This window comes from Sphaeramia orbicularis, chromosome 20 (assembly GCF_902148855.1).
Source record: "Sphaeramia orbicularis chromosome 20, fSphaOr1.1, whole genome shotgun sequence".
In the NCBI taxonomy this organism is placed as follows: Eukaryota; Metazoa; Chordata; class Actinopteri; order Kurtiformes; family Apogonidae; genus Sphaeramia; species Sphaeramia orbicularis.
In genome coordinates, this window is record NC_043976.1 from 30942812 (window position 1) to 30969846 (window position 27035).

The 27035-nt window shown below is 33.5% G+C and overlaps 1 protein-coding gene across 1 annotated transcript in view; it reads left to right on the forward strand.

Annotated features, from left to right (window-relative positions):
- LOC115411443 (cadherin-18) overlaps positions 1-27035 on the forward strand; it is a 492272-nt gene that overhangs the window by 140199 nt on the left and 325038 nt on the right. The window lies entirely within an intron of this gene.

The following is a 27035-nucleotide window of genomic DNA, read 5'->3' on the forward strand; positions in this document are numbered from 1 at the left end:
ATTTTTGCGTGTATTGTAGGATATTGAAGCATATTTAAGTGTATTTTTGCGTGTATTGTAGGATTTTTTGAGCATAATTAAGTGTATTTTTGTGTGTATTGTAGGATATTTATGCATATTTAAGTATTTTTTGCGTGTATTGTAGGATTTTTGAGCATAATTAAGTGTATTTTTGCGTGTATTGTAGGATATTTAAGCGTATTTAAGTGTATTTTGCGTTTATTGTAGGATTTTTGAGCATAATAAGTGTATTTTTGCGTGTATTGTAGGATATTGAAGCATATTTAAGTGTATTTTGCGTTTATTGTAGGATTTTTGAGCATAATTAAGTGTATTTTTGCGTGTATTGTAGGATATTTAAGCATATTTAAGTGTATTTTTGCGTTTATTGTAGGATTTTTGAGCATAAATAAGTGTATTTTTGCGTGTATTGTAGGATATTGAAGCATATTTAAGTGTATTTTGCGTGTATTGTAGGATTTTTGAGCATAATTACATGTATTTTTTATTTTACGGAATTTACTTTTTTCACTCAAAACTTCTTATCCTATTGTTTATATTACTTTACTGGTCCGGCCCACTTTAGATCATATTAGACTGGATGTGGCCCCTGAACTAACATGAGTTTGACACCCCTGATCTAACATTTAATCAGTTTAAACCAGGAATAAAAGTTGTCATTGTAACGCTTTGAGACTATACCGCCCATGTAAAACATGAATTCTCTGCCGAATGACCAATACAAATGAATCTCAGAATATTTTGATTTTTACCTTGAGGGAAAAGGCTGTGGGGATTGATGGAGCAATTTAACAGCGGCGTGGCGAGGCAGAAGCAATGAATGAAAACCGGGTTTCCTCGTGATACGCTAAAAAAATTTGGTTCGACTACAGTCAATTGTCTGTTTTTAATCACATATTGAGTGTAAAACCAGATGAAGAAACCATTTTTTTTCTGGCTTTCCTCATATGCAGTGTGTTTTTGGACACATCAGATGGCTTGTTTGCTTGAGCTGACTCTGCATCTTGTCTGCATTGTAATTCAGCATGGGGTGTGCAGAGGAGTAGGGACGTGATGGAAGGCCTAGCCAGCTGCACCCTCTGCACAGCGCTATTCCACCCACATGTATTAATTTATACAAGTCGGCTGTTGTTTCACCGCTGGCAAACCACCCTCTTCCCTCAAATTAGGACAGGAGCTCCAGTGATCAGAATATGCACATGGAGGGAGGTGCACTTGCATGGGATTTATAATTTTCTAAGTTTTAAACCCTTTATAGGACATAGAAATACTCTCAAATTCCAAATGTTATTGGAGGACATAACAAGATTTATTACTTTTGTGAAATTTGTCAACATTTTTGACTGTTACATAGAAAATCAAGGTCAATGAAGTTACCATATTTGGTTTCTTAGCCATAAAAAGTCCAAGAAGTAGATCTAAAACATACTGACATAACATAACATTCATATCCAACCCAAAATTTGCTGCATGACGGCAATTAAGCAATTTAATTGTCCACTTCCGGACAAAAAAAAATCAATAATATCAGTAGTATAGTCTACTTTTTATGTGGGCTATTATCTTGTTAACTCATTTCTGACAGCGATGGAGAAGTCCAAATCACAATACTTAACAGAATTGAGAAATTTAACCCTTTATAGGACACACACAGAAATACTCTCAAATTCCAAATGTTATTGGAGGACATAAGACTGTATTACTTTAGTGAAATTTTTCAAAATTTTTACTGTTACATAGAAATCAAGGTCAATGAATTTCCATATTTGGTTCCTTACCCGTAAAAAATCCAAGAAGTAGATCTAAAACATACTGACATAACATAACATCCGTATCCAACCCAAAATTTGCTGCATGACAGCAATTAAGCAACTTAATTGTCCACTTCTGGACAAACAAAATCAATATCAGTAGTATGGAAAACGTTTTATGTAGGCTACTATCTTGTTAACTCATTTCCGACAACGATGGAGAAGTCCACATCACGACACATCATAGAATTGAGAACTTTAACCCTTTATAGGACACACATAGAACTACTCTCAAATTCAAAATGTTATTGGAGGACATAACAAGACTTTATTACTTTTATGAAATTTTTCAAAAAATTTTACTGTTACGTAGAAAATCAAGGTCAATGAAATTACCATATTTGGTTCCTTACCCGGGAAAAATCCAAGAAGTAAATCGAAAACATACTGACATAACATAACATAACATCAGTATTCAACCCATTGAGGGCAATTTAGCAACTTTATTGTCCACTTCAGGACAAAATCAATCATGTCAGTAGTATGGAATACTTTTTACGTAGGCTGCTATTTTGTTAACTCGTTTCCGACAACGATGGAGAATTCCCACATTATAATACATCACAGAATCGAGAAATTTAACCCTTTATAGGAAACACATAGAAATACTCTCAAATTCAAAATGTTATTGGAGGATATAACAAGACTAAATTACTTTTGAGAAATTCTTCTAAATTTTTGACTGTTACATAGAAAATCAAGGTCAACGAAGTTACCATATTTGGTTTCTTACCCATAAAAAATCCAAGAAGTAGATCTAAAACATAATGACATAACATACATCCATATCCAACCCAAAATTTGCCACATTACGGGAATTAAGCAACTTTACTGTCCACGTCCGGACAAACAAATCAATAATGTCAGTAGTACGGAATATGTTTTATGTAGGCTACTATTTTGTTAACTCATTTCCAACAACGATGGAGAAGTCCACATCACAAAACAACACAGAATCAAGAAATTTAACCCTTTATAGGACACACATAGAAATACTCTCAAATTCAAAATGTTATTGGAGGACATAAGACTTTATTACTTTTGTGAAATTTTTCAAAATTTTTTACTGTTACATAGAAAATCAAGGTCAATGAAGTTACCATATTTGGTTCCTTACCCGTAAAAAATCCAAGAAGTAGATCTAAAACATACTGACATAACATAACATCCGTATCCAACCCAAAATTTGCTGCATGACAGCAATTAAGCAACTTAATTGTCCACTTCTGGACAAACAAAATCAATATCAGTAGTATGGAAAACGTTTTATGTAGGCTACTATCTTGTTAACTCATTTCCGACAACGATGGAGAAGTCCACATCACAACACATCATAGAATTGAGAACTTTAACCCTTTATAGGACACACATGGAACTACTCTCAAATTCAAAATGTTATTGGAGGACATAACAAGACTATTACTTTTGTGAAATTTTTCAACATTCTTTATTGTCATGTAGAAAATCAAGGTCAATGAAGTTACCATATTTGGTTTCTTAGCCATAAAAAATCCAAGAACATAACATCAGTATTCAACCCACTGAGGGCAATTTAGCAACTTTATTGTCCACTTCAGGACAAAAATCAGTAATGTCAGTAGTATGGAATACTTTTTATGTAGGCTGCTATCTTGTTATCTCGTTTCCTACAACGATGGAGAAGTCCACATCACAACACGTCATAGAATCAAATTTAACCTTTTATAGGGCACACATAGAAATACTCTCAAATTCAAAATTTTTACCTTAGTGTGTTATTGGAGGACATAACAAGATTTATTACTTTTGTGAAATTTTTCAACATTTTTTACTGTAATGTAGAAAATCAAGGTCAATGAAGTTACCATATTTGGTTCCTTACTCGTAAAAAAATTCAAGAAGTAGATCTAAAACATACTGACATAACAAAACATTAGTATCCAACCCAAAATTTGCCACATGAGGGAAATTTAGCAACTTTATTGTCCACTTCCGGACAAACAAAATCAATGTCAGTAGTATGGAATGCGTTTTATGTAGGCTACTATCTTGTTAACTCGTTTCCAACAACGACGGAGAAGTCCACATCACAAAACATCATTGAATTGAGAAATTTAACCCTTTATAGGACACACATAGAAATACTCTCAAATTCAAAATGTTATTGTAGGACATAGGACTTTATTACTTTTGTGAAATTTTTCAAAATTTTTTACTCTTACGTAGAAAATCAAGGTCAATGAAGTTACCATATTTGGTTCCTTAATCGTAAAACATCCAAGAAATAGATCTAAAACATACTGACATAACAAAACATTGGTATTCAACCCCAAAATTTGCCACGTGAGGGCAATTTAGCAACTTTATTTTCCACTTCTGGACAAAAAACATCAATAATGTCAGGAATATGGAATACTGGTTATGTAGGCTACTGTCTTGTTAACTCGTTTCTAACAATGATGGAAAAGTCCACATCACAATACTTCACAGAATCGAGAAATTTAACCCTTTTTAGGACACACATCGAAATACTCTCAAATTCAAAATGTTATTGGAGGATATAACAAGACGTTATTACTTTTGTGAAATTTAAAAAAATTCTTTATTGTCATGTAGAAAATCAAGGCCAATGAAGTTACCATAGTTGGTTCTTTACCCATAAAAAATCCAAGAAGTAAATATAAAACATACTGAGATGCTTGGTGTGTTGTTTATAACTGTCTGTGAGTCTCCACCTCCCTCCATTATATCTCAATGCAAATGTTGGAGGTGGGATTAAATAAATTCTACTTCCACTCTTTTTCGAATGTGCAAATTAAGCCATACTTTGCTTTCATGTATATGGATATGGATTTTTTTTCCTTGATATTTTACTATCTGTTTTATTTCTAAGGACTAAGTAAGATTACTTTGTTTTTGTTGCATATTTGAAATAAACTAAACTTAACAAAAAAAAATGTAACATCATTATTCAGCCCAAAATTTGCTGCATGAGGGCAATTTAGCAACTTTATTGTCCACTTCAGGACAAAAAATCAATAATGTCAGTAGTATGGAATACTTTTTGTGTAGGCTGCTATTTTGGTAACTCGTTTCCTACAGCGATGGAGAAGTCCACATCACAATACATCATAAAATCGAGAAATTTAACCCTTTATAGGACACACATAGAAATACTCTCAAATTCAAAATGTTAACCTTAGTGTGTTATTGGAGGACAACAACAAGACTTTTTTTGTTATCATGTACAAAATAAAGGTCATTGAAGTTACTGTATTTGGTTCTTTGCCCTTAAGCAGCAAATATATATATATATATATATATATATATATATATATGTATATATATATATATATATATATATATATATGTATATTTATATATATATGTATATTTATATATATATATATATATATATATATATATATATATATATATATATATATATATATATATATGTATATATATATATATATATATATATATATATATACATACACAGGGTAGGGAAGCAAAATTTACAGTGAACATTTAGTTGTTTTTTCTCAGCAGGCACTACGTCAATTGTTTTGAAACCAAACATATATTGATGTCATAATCATACCTAACACTATTATCCATACCTTTTCAGAAACTTTTGCCCATATGAGTAATCAGGAAAGCAAACGTCAAAGAGTGTGTGATTTGCTGAATGCACTCGTCACACCAAAGGAGATTTCAAAAATAGTTGGAGTGTCCATAAAGACTGTTTATAATGGAAAGAAGAGAATGACTATGAGCAAAACTACTACGAGAAAGTCTGGAAGATACTATTAAAGAAGAATGGGAGAAGTTGTCACCCGAATATTTGAGGAACACTTGCGCAAGTTTCAGGAAGCGTGTGAAGGCAGTTATTGAGAAAGAAGGAGGACACATAGAATAAAAACATTTTCTATTATGTCAATTTTCTTGTGGCAAATAAATTCTCATGACTTTCAACAAACTAATTGGTCATACACTGTCTTTCAATCCCTGCCTCAAAATATTGTAAATTTTGCTTCCCCACCCTGTATATATATCCATCTAAAGGGTTGAAAACGCAAAACAGTGTTTTTTTTGTCGCATAGAGTTTATATTACAAGCACGCGCTAGTACAGGAAAACATTTCGGATTATTTCATTTTAACAATTCATTACAAAGTCAGGTCAATTTTATGATTTAAGGACGTCAGGATAGAGAAAATGTCCATATGTATAGGTTAGTAGCACCATGATGTTTGCATGATAGTTGCATTCTAATTTAGTTATACATTAATTTATATATATTGAAGTATCGTTGTCATTGTATCAACATCTGTATTGTGTGAAGTTGACAAATCAGATGAAGAATGCTACAATAAAGTGGTATTTCAGTGATATTTAATTTTAGTGCAACTCTGGACCCTGGAGGATTAATTACTTCATTTCTCAGTGATTGATTGACATGAAGTTTTACTGTTTTACTGAATCATTAAGCTAGCATTTTAGCATTAGCTTCCATAGCTAGGCAGCTTTTCTGCAAATATGTTCAATTCTGCCTCTAAAAATCCAACATGGGGACACTCAAATAACAAATTATTGGCTGTTCAGAAACCAATGGATGCCATTGTAGTTCCTCTGTCCTCAGTCTATCGATATAATCCATTAGATATCAATCTAAATTACCCTAAATTTTAAATTAATCTTAATTGGTAGATTCTGGTTGCATAAAAACATCAAATAAAGGCCATCTAAGTCCAAATATACCTCATTATTATAATAATTGTATATAAGGAATCTTTAATTTATTCATAAACTGCAGACTTGCTATTATTATAATTGGCCTGTCCTACTTTAGATAAAAACAAACAGTGCTGACTTTAAACGTCCATTCATTGGTCCAGTACCCAGCGCTAAAAGTTAGAGAACTAATCTTGGTGAAAATAATGAAGGCTAATTATACTTCTTTTGTGTTGTAGTTGTTTTAAACACCAGTGCTCTTGATATATTTAAATATAAATAAACATTCTCAGGTGTTATGAAAAAAAAAAAAAATCACTTTTAAGAGTGTAACTGCAGGTACGTGTCTTGTAAATCTAATATTTTATATTGCTTGTGTTAATTTCCTCCATTAAAAACACCACATCCTAGTTTAGCTATTGAGTGACAGTGAAACCATGTGGGATTTTAGACGCATTAGTGACTAAGTTGTAACGTAATTTAGCAATAACACTGAGTGCTCAGAAACAGTTTTAATTAAATGGATATTGGCGTGATTTAATAATACAGACACTATCCATGCTTAATGGATGTGGCTTGTGTTAAGGAGCTGAAATATTGCAATTGCTTCGCCAAGGCTGCATGTTTACTAGCATTAAAAGCTAAAGCTACAGCTCATAGATAGTACACTATTTTTTGATAATGCATTTCCTACTTAAATACCAGGAGGTATTGTGATCGCTTTGCGTTGTGTGTGTGTGCATGCGTGTTTGTTTTTTTGTTTGTTTGTTTGTTAGCAAGATAACTCAAAAAGTTATGGACAGATTTTCATGAAATTTTCAGGAAATGTTGATACTGGCACAAGGAAGAAATGATTAAATTTTGGTGGTGATGGGGGGGGGGGGGGGGTCCAATCAGAAGGAGGAGTGGACTCACATCATCAGAATGAACACAAATGAAGGAAAAAAATGAACAAAATTCACAAAAATGAAAATACAAAAATAAAATGAACACAAATGAAGGAAATAATGAACAAAATGCACAAAAATGAAGAAACTACAAAAATTAAATGAAAACAAATGAAGGAAATAATGAACAAAATGCACAAAAATGACAAAAATACAAAAATAAAATGAACACAAATGAAGAAAATAATGAACAAAATGCACAAAAATGAAGAAAATACAAATTAAATGAAAACAAATGAAGGAAGTAACGAACAAAATGCACAAAAATGAAGAAAATACAGAAAAGAAATGAACACAAATGAAGGCAATAATGAACAAAATGCACAAAAATGAAGAAAATACAAATATTGAACAAGATTAAGAAAAATGAATATAAAAACACAATGAAGAAAAATTAAGAAAATAATGAAGAAAATTAAGAAAATATGAAAACAAAATGACCAGAGATGAAGAAAATATGAAAACAAAATGCACAAAAATGAAGAAAATATTGAACAAAATGAAGAAAAATGAATATAAAACATGAAGAAAACAATAAACAAAATGCACAAAAATGAAGAAAATATAAAAACAAATGAAGAAAAATGAACAAAATAATGAACAAAATAAAGAAAAATGAAGAAAATTGAAAACAAAGTGAAGAAAAATGAAGACAATAATCAACAAAATGAAAGGGGGGCAGATCTCTCTTGGCGTAGGTCTGCGCTCTCCAAGTGCTTTTCTTGTTCGTCATGGGTCAGCTTTGTTGTTTCATTTTCTGACGTGTTACCCGCAAAAGTTAAAACTTTGTTTCTTTGTTGCCGAGGATTTGGGTCAGGTCTGAGACGGTCCTTCGGGGATTCCTTCAATACCATATGTGCAGGCCAAATGTGATCATTACCCTCTGTCCTTAAACGAGCTTTCCTTTTACCTCATGGGTCTTGTAAAATCTGTCACTACTCTCCCAGGTCACCAGACCAATGTCAAACAGGAAGGTAGTGTATGTGGGTGGACATGCTGCTGTGTGTCCTTTTAATCCCACTACTGACGCAGTGCTAGGTTAGCGTCCCTGTGGTTAAAACGTGGTAGGAGCCGGGTACATGTAGGCAGGGGGAGGTGTTAGCTAGATCATTCACAGCGAGACACAATCAAGGAGCGGTTATGTCTGCTTCAATATGCCAGTGGACCTACACAGCTAGTTTAACCCTTTATCAGGCAAGTGACTATTTTTGGTAATTTCCCAATACATTACAAGACAGCTCCATTGAGGCAACAATCTCAGGTCCAATGTGGTCTACAGGGTCTGTAAGGTCCACCTCTGCATGAACAGTGAGTGTACCTGCTTTGTTAGGTACCATGAAGTAATGGTACTAATGTAAGGAATGATGTTCAAAGGGAGAATGTGGATGTGGACAGGTGTTGGTCTAATGTTCTAAAATACATGCTCCTTTCACCTTACATGTGCTTTTGTTGTATTTTTTTTTACATTTAGTTCTTGGATATCTTTATTTTTTGCCAATTAAGGGCAAGGAACCAAATATGGTAACTTCACTGACCTTGATTTTCTACATGATAATAAAAAAAAAGTCTTGTTATGTCCTCCAAGGTTAAAATTTAGTTTCAGAGTATTTCTATGAGTGCCCTGTAAAGGGTTAAATTTCTCGATTCTATGATGTATTGTGATGTGGGACGTCTAAAATACATGTTCCTTTCACCTTACATGTGCTTTTCTTGTTGTTTTTTTGTTAGTTCTTGGATGTAAAAAAAAAAAATATATATATATATGTGTGTGTGTGTGTGTGTGTGTGTGTGTGTGTGTATATATATATATATATATATATATATATTTATTTATTTATTTATTTTTTCTCGTCATTTTGTTTTATATTCATATTTGGTCATTTTGTTCAAAATTTTCTTCATTTTTGTGCATTTTGTTCATTATTTCCTTCATTTGTGTTCACTTAATTTCTGTATTTTCTTCATTTTGTGCATTTTGTTCATCATTTCCTTCATTTGTGTTCACTTAATTTCTGTATTTTCTTCATTTTTGTGCATTTTGTTCATTATTTCCTTCATTGTGTTCACATTAATTTCTGTATTTTCTTCATTTTTGTGCATTTTATTCATTATTTCCTTTATTTGTCTTCATTTAATTTTTCATATTTTTCTTCATTTTTGTGAATTTTGTTCATTATTTCCTTAATTTGTGTTCATTTCATTTCTGTAATTTCATCATTTTTGTGCATTTTGTTAATTATTTCCTATATTTGTGTTCATTTATTTTTTGTATTTCGTCATTTTTGTGCATTTTGTTCATTTTTTCCTTCATTTATTTTCATTCTGATGATGTGAGTCCACTCCTCCACACATCCACGTCAGTATATTTGCTCAGTTCAGCAGTTCATACTTATTAGCTAACTAATTAGATTTAAAAATGGCATTAAAACTGTTGCCTGTCTCCACTGAAAACAGAGTGCAATCATGGATGCAGAAATGTAATTGATGCATCTATGATAGTGTCGTACAGAGTGCAAAAAAAAAAAAAAAAAAAGACAGAGAGAGATAAGAATTTAGGATTAGATTTACTCCACTGAAGACATAAATGAGCGTGACATGACAGAAATACAACTGATACTGATAATGATAATGACAGGAGGCTCGAGGGGGTAGACGGGAAGCAAACAAATGTGTTGGTTTTTTAACTGGGTTGCAATTATTTCCCATTCCTGAAGCATTTGTAAAAGCTGTATTGCTCTTTTCATGATTTATAAAAGTAATTTCTGTAATCTTAAGAATAATTCAACCCTCTGCTCATACACATATGACTCATATTTGTGACTCACAGTTGGATGGAAAATGACAAAATTCATTAGAGGTCATACACACTCAAGAACATGTAATATTATAAGCTGAGTCTATGTAATGATCTGTGTGCTTGCAAAAACCTTCAGACAGCCGGAAAAAAAAACACAGGAAAAAGGATGACAAAGAAAAAAATAAATAAAATATGGGTAAATAAATGATAAATGAACCAAGTCCAGTCAGGATGTTTGGTCAGGTATTTTGTCTGCTAGACCGCTGTTGATAGGAAACTAGCTAAAACTTGTGGTTTTTCTACTACACAGATCAAAATATCTGTAAGTGTCCGTCAACTGGTTGTGAGTAAAGAGCGCAAATCTAAATATAAGGTGGTATCTTAGGATTCCATAAAGTCCCAAACAGCCACTGGTGACCAAAACCATCTACTGATCAAAACCACAGGTGTCAAATATGCGGCCCGGGGGCCAAAACCAGCCCGCCAAAGGTTCCAATCCGGCCTGTGGGATGAATTTACAAAGTGCAAGTTAGGGCATAAAACTCAAAAATAATATTATAATAACCTATAAATAATGACAACACCAATTTTTTCTCCTTGATTTACAACATTAAACATTAAATTATGAAAATATTTACATTCACAAACTATCCTTTAACAATAAAATGTGAATAACCTGAAAACATATGAACAACCTGAAATGTCTAAAGAAAATTAAGTGCAATTTTAACTATTTTCTGCCTGTTACTAAGTGGGTTTTGTGCATATGTAGATTTGATCTGTAATGCATATGTATATAAATATAAATGATAAGTCGAGGCATAATATTGATAAAATTGTACTTATTTTTCTTAACAAATGTCATTTTTTCAGGTTATTCACATCCTTTTGGTTGGTTAGTTTGTACATGTAAATATTGGCATGACTGAATGTTATTTTTTGCACTAAAACAATTTGGAGTTGCCATTATTTATTGGCTATCATGCTATTATTTTCTGGTCCGGCCCACTTCAGATTAAATTAGGCTGAATATGGCCCCCGGAAGAAAATGAGTTTGACACCCCTTATCTAAACTGTTTAATACCTGCTGAGCCATTAATCCTACCAATATATGTCAAGGTTATAATTAGGGATGGGAATCGAGAACTGGTTCTTTTTGAGAACCGGATCCCAGTAGCTCGATTCCTTGGAATCATTTGCCTGCCTGCTTAACGATTCTGCTTATCGATTCTGCCTTCGTTGCACATGCGTGATGATGTCATGTGTACGCTGCATTGTTTTGGTCAGAGCGTAGCCAACATGGTGTTGAGGCAGAAACCAGGTCCACTGGAACACTGTCAGAGCTTCCATGTCTTCAAAAGGGTGGAATCCCTCCAGTATGCTCAAACATTTGTCCACAGCCTGTGATTCATTGATTTGCTACTTAGTGGCGCTTGTGAATCTAGAGAGTGAAACACCAGACCATCATCCGGGTCCAGTTTCTGGTTCCGGTGCGGGCGACAAACATCGTACCCCCTCAAATACAAGTTTCTGAAGTAGAGGAAAGGAAATGAGGTGCACAAGAACAGGAGACAGGCAGAGTCGAACTGGTTCCACGTAATGGAAATGTGACAATAGAGGAATTAGTAAAGCGTCTTTAGTTTCACTTTCACTGCCCCCCCCCCCCCCCCCCCCAAACTGGAACCGGCGTCATCTGTTCTTATTATTTGTACATACTGTATATGTTCTATTTTCTGTGCAGAGATGGAAATATAAAAGACAGTTCATGCAAACACACCCGTTTGTACTCTTTATTCCCTCACCCAATGAGAATCGATAAGGAATCGGATCAATAAGCAAAATTGATAATGGAATCGGAATCGTTAAATTCTTATCGATTCCCATCCCTAGTTATAATGGTTTTGGGTTTTTCATCATAGATTAGTTTTATTTAGTTTTGACTTTATTTTCGCTAATTCAGTTCGTTTGCTAGTTTTAGTATTAGTTTTAGTTTTTTCATATCTTTTATCTTCCTCGTCATTGTATTCAAAGTAATCCCATATAGCACTCTGCTGGTTTCTCCTAACTTCAGGGCATTTTCACACTGCGTACCCGAGTCCATATCCAAGTTCACTGGACCCCAAAGTCTGCTGAATTTTATCAGTATGAATGCAAACCTTCCGTGTTCGAGTCCAGCTGAGAAGGTAGTCCTAGGTACGGACTGAGTGGACTCCAGTACGATACGTTGCAATCTGAAAGCGATCCGTACCTGAAACCGGAAGTGACATAATCACCACTCCGACAACGGAAGTGACTTAATTACCATGAGACCATCGATGTCGCTCCTGTTGTCTCCTGAAAAAGCCTTGGATCCGTGCTGCATGGGCTCGCCTTACCGACCAAACCACTCCGTGATCTATCATGGACAACAAAGGTCTCTCTTCTTCACTTTGCCTCAAACAGGCTAACAGATAGAAAAGTACTGCCGCCATTGTAGACAAATGAACAGAACAGTTGCTTGGTTGATGATGTAAGGGTTTGTCTTCTTCTGACTTCCATGTAGATCTGCAACAATTAATCAATTGATTGATCAGTTGACAATTAAAGCATTGCTTCTTGCATTTTGAAGGCAGTAGTTTGCAGTTTGGCCGTTGCAATGTTGGCTGTTTGGAGCTAGAAGTGACCATATTTGGACAAAACTTTCTGGTCCTTTGTGCTACGTCCTCAAAGTATGAAAAGTGCTATATAAATAAAGACTGATTGATTGATTGATTGATTGATTGATTGAAAACAGGGCATAATTACAGGGAACACAAGGAATCAGAGGTGCGCTTATGCTATGTACTAGCTAAGCTGAATGGTAAACCTCATAAAGCACTGCATAATAGTCATTTTATCATCTGGTTAGTACAGTGTTTTTCAACCTTGGGGTCGGGACCCCACATGGGATCGCCTGGAATTTAAATGGGGTCGCCTGAAATTTATAGTCATTGATAAAAATAAAAAAGCTTACAAATAAAAATATATGGTGAGTTGAGCGAGACAATCCCAATCCATAAAAGACATGACAAACTGAAGCTGAAACTGAAGCACTGTGGTTCTGTTTATCTGTCAAATGTTCATTGTGGTCAGTTTCAGATGCTGCAGCTCTTTCATAATTCATAGTTTGAGTTCTTGTTTGTTCAGTATTAATTGTCAGCCTTGTAAATCCAAGCTGGACTGACTGTACATATCCTTACCAAGGAAAATCAAATTCTCACTTTTTGCAGTAATCTACACCTGGCTTTACTGCCTCTGTCCATAATATTGTACATTATATAGACTAAATGTGGTCTAAAATTAATGTTATTGCAACATTGTATAGAAAACTATTACATGATCAAAAACAAATTAATTTTAGCAAAAAAAAAAAAGTCTCTGTTTGAATGTCTGGGGTCGCCAGAAATGTATGTTGTTAAAACGAGGCAAAAAAGGTTGGAAACCACTGCACTCTCAAAAATAGAGGTACCAGCTTGTACTTAAAAGGGTACAAATGCTTGTCGCTGGGGGTGTACTTTTTTGAGAGACATTTCTGTACCCTTTTGAAATGGTCCATTTTTGTACCTTAAGTACTTTACATAGAAAGAAAACTCTCGTATAGTTGATAATGCCATGATGTTTAAAGTTTGAACCGGTGGCCTAATTGAGAAGAAAAAACAAAAACGGTATAGTAGGGCTGTGCAATTAATCGAAATTCAATTACGATTTCGATTATTACACGCAACGATTACAAAAATTATGTAATCGAGAAAAAAAAACGATTAATTTTGAGTTGTTTTAATTCACGCACACGCAAGCTACCATGAGCTGCTCTGCCCCGCCCCCCCTCTAAGCTACTGCTGCCAGCTAGCCGGCAAGTCCACCCCCAAGAGGAAAGTTGTACCTAGCGATCTGGAAAAACGGCAAGAGAATCACAGCAGAAGTGCTTGGTAAACAAAAAAGGCAAGTCAAATTCAATTGTATGGAATCACTTTGGGTTTGATGAAGAAGACGAAGAGCAAAAACACATCACGTGCAAAAAGTGTTTTGTAGTTGTGTCCGCACCGACCGCTAACACAACAAACCTTTGTAACCATTTAAAGTTTAACCACCGCCACCTTATCATAATCTTATGAAAAACTAAAACACATAAAAACAACTTCGTCCGCAATGCAATCTTCAGTCTCCGAATCTCTTTACGCTGCAACTCCCGTATTAACCTAACCCGTATAACCCTAACGTACGTATTCTAGATGGCTGATGTATACAGAAGGCCTGAACTGAAACATCACGGCACGCCACTGAATTTACTATGTTTCATACTACATTGAACATACTTGAATTTATAATTTGCACTTACGTGAGTTTTTTTTTTTTTATTGCTACAGTTCTATGGCAAGTCTATAGCAGTTTAATTACAGTGCACTATTTGTTTACAAAAGAAAACATACTTGAATTTACAGTACACTTATTTGCATTCAAAGATTTTTTTGTTTTGTACAAAAGTGAACATACTTTGTTTTAGTGGTTAAAAGCTTTATTAATGTTTAAAGAGTATATTTTACATTGTTTTGCAAGAAAAAATAAACAACTTTAAGGTTAACAAATAATCGTTTTTAATAATCGTGATTTCAATTATTGCTAAAATAATCGTGATTATTTTTTTTTTCTATAATCGAGCAGCCCTACGGTATAGGCAAGTTACGACATCAAGACATGGAGGTGTGAATGAAAACTTGAAAAAACAGAGATTATGGCAATAACCAGAGGTTCTTAAGCTAAGCTAAATAAATTATTAGGGTATTATCATTGAGCTAACTGGGCTATTAAATTAAAACAAATTATTATTAAATATAATATAGAGTAATTACAGTATTATATATAATAAATAATGCGCTAAGCCTAATGTTTGAACTATAATTAGTCCTACAGTTCAGTTCTCCTAGCCTATAGCCTATTCTCATGGTCTACACACATTTTTTTAATGCTGCAGGGTACCTTATAGTACACATTTGTACTTTACTTAACTTTGGACCCTTTTTCATTGTCTAAAGGTGCAATTCTGGCCTCCTGAAGACCAATATTGTACTTTTGAGAGAACATTCTTAAGAAATGTACTTATAGATATGTCACAGTAGAGATTGAAATCCAGTAGGATTCCTAATCCTACTCGGACAGACAGTAATTGTAGTTTGTCCTGGGACAAACTACAATTACTATCTGTCCTAGTAGGATTTGTAATCCTACTAGGATTTGTAATCCTACTAGGATCTGTCCTAGTAGGATTAGGAATCCTACTAGGACAGATTGAAATTTTAGTTTGTCCTAGGACAAACTGAAATCCTACAAGACATTAGGATCTGAAGATTGGAATTCCAATCTGTCCTAGGAGAATTTGCAATCCTACTAGGACAGATTGTAATTCTATTTGGAAGTGGGATCTGAAGATTGGAAAAATACGGCAAAAAATATAAGAATTCTGTCAGGACAATCTCGAATTCTATTAGGAGAATGGTCAGATTATATCAAAATGTATGGAAAATAGACTGAATCATTTCACAGCCAAAATTCCAGTCAATTTCAGCTTAGGTAAGCATACAATTTCGCCATCACTATTCCAGCTGAATTATTTTCATATCTTTCATATCTATATCAGTGTAAGGAAAAACCTTTGTAGTATTACTTGTTTGAAATTTTGAAGTTAGCTGTAGACTAACGTTAGTGTCACTATTGAGTTGTATGTAGCACATTTAAGTATTAGAAAAATAACTGACAAAACCTCTGTAGTATTACTTGTTTGAAATTTTGAAGTTAGCTATAGACTAAGTTCATTGTCACTATTGAGTAGTATGTAGCACCTTTAAGTATTAGAAAAAACAACTGACAAAACCTCTATAGTATTACTTGTTTGAAATTTTGAAGTTAGTACTATAGACTAAGGTTATTGTCACTTAACTAGTGAGTAGTATGCAGCACATTTGTCCTAGTAGGATTCCTAATCCTAGTAGGGAGGATTGTAGTTTGTCCTAGGACAAACTACAATTACTATCTGTCCTAGTAGGATTAGGAATCCTACTGGATTTCAATCTCTACTGTGACAGATACATACATGTTCTGATCTCGTACCTCTGTTTTTGAGAGTGTGGGTTAGTAGGTCATCGGTTAGTAGAAACTGTTTACACCAACTACAGTGGAGCTGTATTTCAGGAAAAATATACTTTATTAAATAAGATGAAACCTTGGTAAGTTGACAACCACACTGGTATACAAGGAAAAACCTCCCAGAATAAAACTAGCAAAACTTATGGGTATTTTGGTATTGGGTCAAAATGTGCTATTCTATGAATTAATGAGAATGGATATTACCCAAAAGGAATGCTTGCCTCTGAGCCCAGTTCTACTTCAAAAACAGTCTGCTCACTTTTCAGATTCCCTGCCATGTACAATTTATAAATCTAATATAAATATATAAATCTGTGTAGATGTCGATGAAATAACACTTCATCATATATCTTATAAACATGAGCCAAACAACCCTATTGTTATTTGTTTTCTAAGTCATTTTGTCGAAGTATGTACTCTTATCTCTGAAGTACTGTTTTTCTTTCAAGAAAAAGGAAAAAAAAAAAATCTTTGATAAAAGCTTTTTACTTGTGAATATTTTGTAGTTTCTTTACTGTTATATATCTGTCAACAGAATGTCTTTGAGTGTTGGAATAAACAAGACATTAGAGGATGTTATTTTGGGCTTTTGGAAACATTTTTTGATGGTTTTCTGACATTTACAAACCAAGAAGATAAAGTGATTCAACACACCAATTCCAAAGTGGAAACAAGAAGAGCACTCAGAGAGCGCAGACCTCCGCCAAGAGAGATCTGCCCCCACCCCACCCCATTTTGTTAATTATTTTCTTCATTTTTCTTCATTTTGTTCATTATTTTGTTCATTTTATTTTTAATATTTTCTTCATTTTTGTGCATTATGTTCATTGTTTTCTTCATTTTTCTTCATTTTGTTTTATATTCATTTTTCTTCATTTTGTTCAATATTTTCTTCATTGTTTGTGATTTTGTTTTTATACTTTCTTCATTTTTGGTCATTTTCTTGATTATTTTCTTCATTTTTCTTCATTGTGTTTTTATATTCATTTTTCTTAATCTTGTTCAACATTTGTATTTTCTTCATTTTTGTGCATTTTGTTCATTATTTCCTTCATTTGTGTTCATTTAATTTCTGTATTTTCTTCATTTTTGTGCATTTTGTTCATTATTTCCTTCATTTGTGTTCATTTAATTTTATATTTTCTTCATTTTTGTGCATTTTGTTCATTATTTCCTTCATTTGTATTCCTTTAATTTCTGTATTTTTTTTTTTTAATTTTTGTGCATTTTGTTCATTATTTCCTTCATTTGTGTTCATTTAATTTTTATATTTTCTTCATTTTTTGTGCATTTTGTTCATTATTTCCTTCAATTGTATTCCTTTAATTTCTGTATTTTTTTTTATTTTATTTATTTTTAAATTTTTGTGCATTTTGTTCATTATTTCCTTCATTGTGTTCATTTAATTTTTGTATTTTGTAATTTTTGTGCATTTTGTTCATTTTTTCCTTCATTTGTGCTCATTCTGATGATGTGAGTCCACTCCTCCTTCTGAATGGACCAAACCCCACCTCCGATCACCACCAAAATTTAATCATTTCTTCCTTGTGTCAGTATCAACATTTCCTGAAAATTTCCTGAAAATCCATCCATAACTTTTTGAGTTATCTTGCTAACAAACAAACAAACAAAAAAACATGCACGCACACAAAGCAAAGCGATCACAATACCTCCTGGTGGAGGTAATAAGTTGCAGCGCTCCATGTAAAACATTAAAGTCAACTGATTACCAGACAATTAGTAAAATGAGTGGCTTTACAGCTCACAGAAGCTTAATCTCCTACTATTTCTACCTTGAGTCAGTGCATGTGTTTGCAGTTAAAAAGTCCCATTTAGATATTTATCAAAAACTCACATGAATTCTTTGGTGATTTCATGGACATTGATTGAGAGGTCCGATAGCTACTGAATTTTAAAAACAAACCAGGCAATGACCCCGGGTTGCACCCACAACTCCTATCAATATGCTCTTTAAGAAGCGCGCAACCGCTCCTGTACCTGCTTCCCCTTTTGCAATTTGTCTGGATTTTTTCGGTCAAAAAACAAGAACAGAGCAGAGACACAAGGACAACAGAGCATTAGATGTACTCCTGTGTCTGCTCGCTGAATGTTAAACGAACAGGATAGAAGCTAAAATGTTGCCTGGGTGTGCACTTGACAGGTTTAACTCTCAATTTTTATGTCTGGCAATGTCAAAACCTGCTTCAACAATATTAGGAAATATAACTAGTCTTGTGATGGTGTACGCCAGGGATGTCAAACTCATTTTCTTTCAGGGGCCGAATTTAGCTCAATTTGATTTCCAGTGCGTCGGACCAGTAAAATAGTAGCATAATAGCCTATAAATGATGACGAATTCAAGTTTTTTTCTTTGGTTAATGCCAAAAAAAACCCAAACAAAACATTAAAGGGGTAATGTTTTCCTTTTTAAATGGAATTCTGCATTTTAAAACATTTCCCTGTGGTCTACATAAACTGTAAATGCTAATTCATCAAACTAAGGTTTTTAATAGTGAATTAATGTTGTAGAACACAGGTGTGAAACATGCAGCCCGGGGGCCAAATCTGGCCCACCAAAAGTTCCATTCCGGCCCACAGGATGAAAGTGCAAAAATGAACCTGAACAGTCCAGGTTGTCCAAATCATTTTGGTTCAGGTTCCACATACAGACCAATGATCTACAGTAAAAATAACAACATAATAACCCATAAATAATGACAACTACAATTTTTTTTTGTGAAAAATTATGTGGGAAAAAAAAAACATTACATTGTGAAAATATTTACATTTACAAAACTATTCTTTCACAATAAAATGCAAATAAATACATAAATAAAAACAAAGATGAAAAACCTGAAATGTGCAATTTAACCATACTCTGCCTGTTACTAAATGTTTTGTGCATTTATGGATCCACTGTGATCTGTAGTTGTGTTAATAATAAGAGATGTAATGTAGAAATTGTTCAAATTTTAGTTCCAAACTCCAAAATTTTAACAATATTCTTCCTGTTACCAAATGTTTATGTAACGTTGTGTGTAAATGTACAAGTATAAATAATAAGTCGAGGCATAATATTGTTCAAATTGAACTAATTTTTCAAATGAAATTTCAGTTTTTTTCAGGTTATTCACATCTTTTTTGTAAAATGTAAATATTTTCAAAATTGAATTGGGGTTTTTTGTACTAAAACAAAAAGAAAAACTTGAATTTGTCGTTAGTTATAGGTTATTAGGTCATTATTTTACTGCCTGGCCCACTTGACATCAAATTGGGCTAAATATGGCCCCTCAAGTTTGACACCCCTGTTGTAGTTATGATGGTTTGCTATGGAGCCACTCAACATCCAAATGGGTCATATGTGATGCCAGTGAAAAGCTGAGAAACTCCATTTTATTGAATTATTGCAATGTATTGATAGGATTATTGGTTCACATGTTATTAAACATTCCAGATCAGTCGATGCTTTTGGTTGCTGGTGGCTATTTCTGCAAATTTGCCATATCCAAAATATTTAAAGGAGTTGTATTTGCTTTTTAAAATGGAATTCTGCATTTTAAAACATTTCCCTGTGGTCTACATAAACTGTAACTGTTATGCTTGGGTCTGAATTCTTCATTAATTCAACTCCACAGGTCTATCTTCAACCCTATTTCTGAGTAATGACACCAGAAAGGTGTTTTCATCTGTTTGTTTGTTTGTCTGCAATATAATTCAAAAGTTAGGGACGGATTTTGATGAAATTTTCAGGAAATGTTGATACTGGCACAAGGAACAAATGATTACATTTTGGTGGTGACGGGGGTGGGGGTGGGGGCACTGATCTGCCTTGGTAGAGGTCTGCGCTCTCCAAGTGCTTTTCAAGTGTTCGTTAATACAACCAATTATTGAACATTTTAGATAATCGGCTCAAAGTTTGGACATATTTTCAGTATGAACTACAACCGCCGCTGCTGACAAACAATTATGGTGTACTCGGAGAAATGTTTGTTGGAAGTCTTTTTTTTTAAGTTTATTCATAGAATTTTTCAACATTCATAGAACTTTTCATTTAACAAATATAACATTTATAGATTGACACCGGACATCAGAAACAAACAAAATCCAAGGAGAAAAAAAAAAGGCAATACAAACAAACACGCATAAAAAGACAGCCAAGACAGGGCAGTCTGGTACATCTAAGGAAAGGGCTAGTTTTGAAAAAGTCTGGAATTTTTATTTGGATAAACAGCAATCCCCCTGCTTTGGTGGGTTGGTTTTGGTCCACGGGCCGCATGTTTGCCACCCGTGCTGTACGCTAATGTGATGGTAACTGCATTAAAAATGTTGTTTGCGGTTAATTTGCTGGAATGCATGGTTTGTAAATCACAAAAATGCAAGACAGCACTTCCTATATCTGAGCAGAAGTACATTTTAAGACTGTAGCTACATTTATCCTTTTTATAGTAGGGCGATAACTGCTGTCTTCCTCATCCCTACCGTGCATCTGTCACTTATCCACAGAGGCATCGAGGTTGTTCCTCTCGAGTCTCATCGTCGAACGCTTCCCTAACCCCACCTCACATCTTCACTCTCTCAGATGCTGGTGCGAAGAAACACCACTGAACCCCTAAGTCCCCTTTGCATCCTAAATGGGCTAATTTCTCTGCTGATCTGGGATTTAGGAGTGTTCGAGTTTACTGATGGAGCTGACACAGATCAAGACATTTCCCTGTTCGTAGATTAAGTTCTACTACCGGTTGGATCAAGCACGAGTCGTCTCTTTGTCAGTAGTGATACAGACTTTTTTTTTTTCTTTTTTTTATTATTTCAAATTGTACATTTACACAAACATGTACCCATACACAGGGAACCACATAGACACAACATATACAAACAAACCATACAACAAACCTACCAAACCCCCCAAAAAAGAAGAAAAAAGCAACAAGATAAATAACGTTAGTTAGTAAGTTGAGGAATAATATTATTAAAATTACACAAAATTATCTTACGTTTTTTAATTTAAATTTCAGTTTTTTCAGGGTTTTTTTTTTTGGATAGTTTATAAAAGTAAGTATTTTAATTTTAATAGTAATTTAATGTTTTTTTGTTTTTTGTTTTTTTTACACTAAAACAAAGACAGAAATTTGGAGGTGTCATTATTTATAGGTCATTATGTTATTATTTTTCTGGTCCGGCCCACTGCAGATCAAATTTAGCTGAATATGGCCCCTGAACTAAAATGAGTTTGACACCCCTGTCTTAAGACATTTCAGGTTGTTCATAGTTGTTCAGTTTTTTCACATTTTTTTGTAAAAGGCTAGTCTGTAAATGTTAACATTTTTGTGTAATTTTACTTTTTTTTTTTTCTTTTTTTACACTAAAACAAAGAGAAAAAAATGTAGTTTTCATTATTTATAGTTTATTATGATAGTATTTTACTGGTCTGACCCACTTTAGATGGAACTGAACTACATTTATTTTGACATCCTTGATTGTTAATATCTTCAGTGTAATTTTTGTATTTCACTAATTCATCCCGCGGGCTGGATTGGACCCTTTGGTGGGCCAGATTGGACCCCGGGCCGCATGTTTGACACCCCTGTGCTAAGCCATAGACTTTCACAAATTGTTAAATTTAACTCAGTTTCCCATTCTTCTTTTAAAACTGAGGAAAATGAATTTTGAATATTTAGAAATTTATTATATAGAGTTGAAATGATTCCCTGGGATTTAGGAGTGTTCAAGTTTACTGATGGAGCTGACACAGATCAAGACATTTCCCTGTCGTAGATTAAGTTCTACTACCGGTTGGATCAAGTACGAGTTGTCTCTTTGTCAGTAGTGATGCAGTCTTTTTTTTTTTTTTCTTTTTTTATTATTTCAAATTGTACATTTACACAAACATGTACCCATACACAGGGAACCACATAGACACAACATATACAAACAAACCATACAACAAACCTACCAAACCCCCCAAAAAGAAGAAAAAAGCAACAAGATAAATAACGTTATCAGCTCCTCTTTCCAATACTCAGGGCTGAGTCAATACAATGCAAACCAACAACACATTTCTCCGTGAAAAGGACATAGGAGACAGCAGGACACTCTTGTTGACTGTAGAGAAAACAGGATTCCATTGTTGATAAAACAAATTAATTTGTCCACAAACAGAAAACTTCATCTTTTCCAACTTTAAAAAGAAAAGTAAATCATGCAGTCATTTGTTTTAGTGCAAAAAATAACATTAAATTATGAAAGTATTTACATTTACAAACTATCCTGAAACAATTAAATGTGAATAACCTGAACAAATAGGAACAACCTGAAATATCTAAAGAAAATTCAGCACAATTTTAACATTTTTTCTGCCTGTTCCTCAGTGTTTAGTGTCTTTATAGATCTAATCCTTAATGCACCTGGAGAAATGATAAGTTGAGGAATAATATTATTAAAATTGCACAAAATTATCTTATGTTTTTTAATTTAAATTTCAGTTTTTTCAGGTTTTTTTTTTTTTTTTTTTTTTTGATAGTTTATAAAAGTAAGTATTTTAATAATTTAATTTTTTTTTGTTTTTTGTTTTTTTTACACTAAAACAAAGACAGAAATTTGGAGTTGTCATTATTTATACGTTATTATGTTATTATTTTTCTGGTCCGGCCCACTGCATATCAAATTTAGCTGAATATGGCCCCTGAACTAAAATGAGTTTGACACCTCTGTCTTAAGACATTTCAGGTTGTTCACATTTTTTTTTGTAAAAGGCTAGTCTGTAAATGTTAACATTTTTGTGTAATTTTACTTTTTTTTTTTTTACACTAAAACAAAGAGAAAAAAATGTAGTTTTCATTATTTATAGTTTATTACCTCCGCCAAGGAGGTTATGTTTTTGCCAGGGTTTGTTTGTTTGTTTGTCTGTCCGTTAGTGTGCAACATAACTCAAAAAGTTATGGACAGATTTGGATGAAATTTTCAGGGTTTGTTGGAAATGGGATAAGGAAGAAATGATTAAATTTTGGTGGTGATCGGGGGTGGGGTTTGGTACTGATCAGCCTTGGCGGAGGTCTGCGCTCTCCGAGTGCTTCTAGTTATGATAGTATTTTACTGGTCTGACCCACTTTAGATGGAACTGAACTAAATTTATTTTGACATCCTTGATTGTTAATATCTTCAGTGTAATTTTTGTATTTCACTAATTCATCCCGCGGGCCGGATTGGACCCTTTGGTGGGCCAGATTGGACCCCGGGCCACATGTTTGACACCCCTGTGCTAAGCCATAGACTTTCACAAATTGTTAAATTTAACTCAGTTTCCCATTCTTCTTTTAAAACTGAGGAAAATGAATTTTGAATATTTAGAAATTTATTATATAGAGTTGAAATGATTCCCTGGGATTTAGGAGTGTTCGAGTTTACTGATGGAGCTGACACAGATCAAGACATTTCCCTGTTCGTAGATTAAGTTCTACTACCGGTTGGATCAAGTACGAGTTGTCACTTTATCAGTAGTGATGCAATCTTAAGCATTTCACTCAATGAATCTCCGACAGATGTGTGATCTACAGTTAGATATCTTTGTAGGATAAATAGAAGAGGTAGTAGTCTTAGAAATAGTATGATCTTTTCTTGGGAATTTCTGTAAAATTGACGACGAACAGGGATAACATCGTACCAGATAGGCCTAAAAAACCAAGAATCCTGAAGCTGGAGATTGAAGCGTGCTTTAGTAATCTCCTATAATCCTTTTTGTTCACCCAGGAGATTGTCCTCCTTTAGAAGTTTCCAGCCAGACAAAGAGGTGGATAGTGTGATGGTATCAACTCTAATAGACTGGGGAGGTTGAGGAAAAGGCTAACCACCTCACTGTGTCAAACGGCGCCAGGTTCAGGGAAGTCAGCTCTTTCTCAATTATTTTCTAAATTAACTGACGAGCTCCGTAGAGATTTTAGCAGAGACTGTCTGAGGTATTACAGCTCAGAAATGGTCAGGTAAGAGAGTTCACAGGTGTGACCCCCTCATGTCAAACTAGGTGACATTCCTCTCAGGTACTCGCCGTTTCCGAAGAATACCCGTGTGGCCTTTTTGGTATTGTTAAAGAATTTCATTTAGGAATGAAAGGAACTCGGTGATGTTCCGGCTCAGATGTGAATGCACACTCTTAACCCTCCGGTATCCCGTCCAGCAAGGCCCTTACTAAGCACCAAGTGTGCCTTTTTCGCACACTTGTGGAATAATGTCAAAAAATTTTTCCTACAGTTTGTTTTTAATTCTTTTACACTTTTTTCTATTTCATCAACTTGAGCTGTAAATAAAAATACCAAATACTCAATAATTGTCACATTTTTTAACCCTTTAAATGCCGTGTTTGTAATGTAAACAAACCATTTTTTTGGATGCAAAAAACACAAAAAATGTATTTTTTTTCAATATACTACAGAAAAAGTGGATCACATATTATTTGATTTTTTCATCCTGGCATATGTCAGTGATTAACTCCAACATTGGTTAATTTGCATTATTATTTTTGGCGCTAGGTCAAATGTTCAAAAATACTAGCATCTGTCACCAAGTGTGCCAAAAATGCACACCTATAAATCAAACTATTAAATATTATATATTGATTTATTTTTCTGCTGTAATTGGATTTATTTTTGTAAATCAAGGTCAGCCCTAATCATACATATCAAATAATCATTCATTTTAGATTTTTTTTTAACCTTTTAAACGATCTGTTTTCATCATGATGTCACAACATTTTTTGATGCAAAAAACACACAATATGTTTTTGGGTTTTTTGTTTTTTTTTTTCAAAGTATTACAAAAAAAATTGGTTTACATATTATTTGATTTTTGCTGCCTGGCATATGTCAATGATTAACTCCAACACCAGTTAATTTGCATTATTATTTTTGGCACTAGATCAAATGTTAAAAAATACTAGCATCTGTCACCAAGTGTGCCAAAAATGCACATCTATAAATTAAACTATTAATATTAAATATTATATATTGATTAATTTTTCTGCTGTAATTTGATTTTATTTTTGTAAATGAAGGTCAGCCCTAATCATACATATCAAATAATCATTCATTTAGATTTTTTAACCTTTTAAATCATCTCTTTTCATCATGATGTCACTATATTTTTTGATGCAAAAACACAAAATATGTTTGTTTGTTTTTTTTCAAAATATTACAAAAAAAATTGGATTACATATTATTTGATTTTTTCATCCTGGCATATGTCAGTGATTAACTCAACATTGGTTAAGTTGCATTATTATTTTGGCGCTAGGTCAAATGTTCAAAAATACTAGCATCTGTCACCAAGTGTGCCAAAAATGCACATCTATAAATTAAACTATTAAATATAAATATTATATATTGATTAATTTTTCTGCTGTAATTTGATTTTATTTTGTAAATGAAGGTCAGCCCTAATCATACATATCAAATAATCATTCATTTTAGATTTTTTTAACCTTTTAAATCATCTCTTTTCATCATGATGTCACTATATTTTTTGATGCAAAAAACACAAAATATGTTTGTTTGTTTTTTTTCAAAATATTACAAAAAAAATTGGATTACATATTATTTGATTTTTTCATCCTGGCATATGTCAGTGATTAACTCCAACATTGGTTAAGTTGCATTATTATTTTTGGCGCTAGGTCAAATGTTCAAAAATACTAGCATCTGTCACCAAGTGTGCCAAAAATGCACACCTATAAATCAAAGTATTAAATATTATATTTTGATTTATTTTTCTGCTCTAATTTGATTTTATTTTTGTAAATGAAGGTCAGCCCTAATCATACATATCAAATAATCATTCATTTTAGATTTTTTTAACCTTTTAAACGATCTCTTTTCATCATGATGTCACTATATTTTTTGATGCAAAAAACACCAAAATACATTTTTGTTTTTTTCAAAATATTACAAAAAAATTGGATCGCATATTATTTGATTTTTGCAGCCCTGGCATATGTCAATGATTAACAGCAACATGAACAACATTAATACATTAATTTAGACCCTCCTCTCTCAAATGAAGCCCAGATATCAGTAAAAGCAGGATTTATGCTTTAATGGCTTTCGGATCAAAACAGTGGTTATAATGGAAGAATAGTGCGTTTTAGGCACACTTGGGAGACAGATGCTAGTCTTGTAATTTTCTTTTGTTTACAATGTGCACATTTTAGTTGGTGGCCAGAATTTTAAAGATCATGCACAAATGAATAACTTTTGAATTTTAACCTTATTTAAATTGTGAAAAATAATATGAAGTTTTTTAACACGAAGTGCAAAGTGTGCCTAAAAAGCGCACCCGGATACCGGAGGGATAATAGCATTTTGTTTTTGTATGGTCAAGAAAAAGAAGGGATTGACAGTCCATCATCCTCACAGTTCTGGATTTCCCCAGGCCGTAAAAGGAAAACCTCATATTTTTTACTGTGTGCTCATACTTCCTAAACACCCTGCAGTGAAATATTGCTCAGGAGCGATGCGCCTTCATGAGTAAAGGGGTAATAAGAGACTTAAAGGTCAGATCGTCTGTCTTAGTGGGGTTTTAATGGAAAGTGTGGCCACTT